The sequence below is a fragment of the Cryptomeria japonica genome, chromosome 2 (genome assembly GCF_030272615.1).
Source record: "Cryptomeria japonica chromosome 2, Sugi_1.0, whole genome shotgun sequence".
NCBI lineage: Eukaryota > Viridiplantae > Streptophyta > Pinopsida > Cupressales > Cupressaceae > Cryptomeria > Cryptomeria japonica.
The window spans coordinates 192,005,542-192,008,976 of NC_081406.1; positions in this window are offsets into that span (position 1 = coordinate 192,005,542).

Genomic DNA, 3,435 nt, shown 5'->3' on the forward strand with positions numbered 1-3,435 from the left:
CCTTCCATGATGAAGCCAACTGTCCTTTAAAAGATTCACCACAAGAAAATGTGTTGTCTCACTAACAAAACCATTTGATCAACTCCAATTTTTTATAACAATATTAAGGATGAACATCTTTTCATATGTGAAACAATCTTGACACAATAATCACTTCTTGAATCAATTCAATTTCAACAACCAAAACAACTACTACAACACTGTCTCTGAATTATGCATGATCTTACTCAGCTTCCTTGTTTTTTTTTTCCTGTTATCTTTAGATGATTTCACAAAAACATTTATGCAAAATTATGCTTTATGTCCAAAATGATTGCATCTATAACATATGACTTGATGATTAGCAGAAGAAGCATGAGAGTTTCTTATAATCTAGAATCATTCCTACCTTTGTAGCTTTCTAGCAACCAACGGTCTATTTTCATGTGCCCAACCTTATTGCAGTTATAGCATAGAATATTATAGTTCTGTTTTGACATACTATAAGAATTTTTATCTTGAGTCCATCCAAAACCATTTCTTGTATGAATTCTACAATCTCTTGCTCTATGACCATATTTACGACAAACATAGCAATAACCATCAAACTGAGAATATTTATACCTCATTGAATAATATTGTCTGGTAGATGAAAATCCTATGGACCAGTTGTTTCTTCTTCCATTTTTGTTGGTGACCATGTGTTGTTTTCCACCAGTAACCTTATTTTCTATTTCAGGAGCAACAACATGATAATTCGGGTCTATCTTCTTTCTTGGAGTTTATCTAACATTGAAGATTTTTCCATCTATTGTTGCAAAAACAATTTCATGTTTAGACTCGTCTTAAACACCTTGCTTTGTCCCTTTTCAAAGCCTAAACCAAATAGATCCTTACGATTTTTCTAACTACTCAACATTTCATGTAATGCATTTGTGCCTTTCACAATTTTTTTCATCTCAATGTTTTCAAGTTCTTTTCTCAAATCAACTACTTCTCCTTCAAGTTATTGGCACTCACTAATTTTGATTTCCAAATATGATTTAGTTACTTCTACTATTTTCTTAGCCTCTTCTTCTTTTCTCTTGACTTCTCTAAGTTGATTATTACAATCTGTAACTAGTTTTTCTACATTCTCAAGGGTTGAAAGAGTTTTAGCCTTAAACTCTCTTTCTTATTGGAGTTTTTTCTCTAAGTTTTGATTCACTTTTGTAAGACTCTTAATCTCATCTAGAGAAGAAATAATCTCTCCTTCAAAATAAACTTCAAACTCATCACCTTCAAATTCTCGTTCAAATTCACTCAAAGTTTGAACTTCTTCTTCTCCTACAGGATTGTTCTTATTATCACTTATAGTATCAATTGATAAGGACTTTTCTTGAGACAAAGCTTCACAGGACTTGAAAAGTGTTGTTTGACTATCCTTTAACTCAACACTAGTGTTTTTCTTTTCACCTTTGTTTCTTTTTCACTTAGCCATAGCGACTACTCCACTACCATGAATCCCCAAGTTGGTTAGACAGGGTTTGGCTCTAATACGACTTGTTGGAGTATAATACCATTGAGAGGGGGGGTGAATCATTGGTATACCAAATTTAAAAGATAATAAAATAATCTTTAAAAAACTTTGAAGTATGACAATTATGAGAATGAGCATACTCAAACCTTTGATAATCAAACTTTCCACAAGACTTAAAAGAAATTGCATAAGTTTTAAACACTAGTTGATTGCAGCATGAAGGTATCAATAGAACCTATTTGTGATAGATTTGTATATATATTCATTCAATGTTTACACGTTTCATGAGGACAAAATAACAACACAAGACACTTTTCTTATAATACAAAAGCTTATCAAGCAAAAATAAAATTATATTTTGAACATGGACAGGTTGAAAAGCTAGATCATGATAGCAGAAAGGAATAACTGATAACTTTGATAGTGAAAATATTAAAGTACATCACAAGGCTATAACACATTATTTTCATGAGTGGATGCAGATCAAATAAACTTTGGACAACTTTAAAACTAAGTGATACATGAGGTAAATGAACATGAAGAATAAAGGACATCCATAACACAAAAAATGTCCTAAGTGGAAAACCCTAAAGGGGAATAAAAACCACTTGAAAATGCCTCACTGGCTTATTTAAGAAAATGCCTCACTCGCTACAATGTGTTTCAATGACATTTAAATGTGCCTCACTAGCTAATACAATCTATCTCATACCAACATAGTTTTGATACAAATACAGAGTATCATCTTTGTTTCACGTCACAACATCTTCTGATCTCACATCACTTGGGATTCGAAAGAAAAAGTACAATATGCTTCAACTGTTCACATATAATATATCATTGTGCATATGTGAAGTATACACAGTGGTATAATATAGTGAATCTTTTTCACAATACACTGCAATTGCTTTACAAACTTTCTCTCTAAGAAACTAAATGATGATGCCTTTATATAATTGAAACAATAGTTCTCTATACAAAGTATAATAATCAAATGATTTTTCTTTCTGAAACAACCACACCCTCCATTTTGAGTGTCTTCAATAATGTATATATAATGTCTACAATTCTTAAAACAATCTGCCACTATCATAACTGTTTTCCAACTTCCTTTTATCAAGTAATAATAACCAAAACACAATATGTTTACCAAACCCAAACCAAGGTAAAGAAAGTAGTGGATGATCAACTTAAACAAATAAATGAATGCATGTTAACCACATTGAGAACTTCATACCTATATGAGGATTAAGATCGTAATGTGTTGGATATTGTTGAGATGTTTGATGGAACAATGTTTTGTCATTGATGTCAACATATTCTTTTATGTGTTCCAGTGTTGCAGTCAGAATATATGAGTTGGTTTGGTCAGTGTGTTTTGAGATAATTATCTCGAGTTGATTTAGCACAAGTTTTAGTAGTGGTTTGCATGATGATTTGAACGAGTTGTGAAGTTTGCTACTATGGTTATTATTTAGTTGTTAATGTTATTCAGTATTCTAGTTTGTGCTCCGCATTTCTCTAGAATTGCAATATCTTTGTGTGCAGATTTGGTAGAGTATTTGGGACATTTAGGTGTGTCCTCGATTCTAGTGGTTCATGATTCAGAAATCCACAAGCAAATCTTTCAGGTTAACAATCAATTATGTTGGTGTTCTTGAGCTCTGGTAAAGAGATGAAGATGATTCTAGTAATATGAGTTGTTGCAGTTGTGGTGTAATTCACGTTGCTTGTGAATGTTCCTAGATTGTGTTTTATCTGTGTTGTTGGTCTATGTTGATTATTGTGCGCAATATTGATCATTTTCTTGATCCGGTGGTGTTCTTTGTGTTATGCGACATTTATGGAGTTGTAGCGTGTTGCGGATGTTCGAGGCATAATTCTTGGAGGTGTTTCATATTTGTGGTATCAATTTGGGTCTAAACTATGTCTTAATC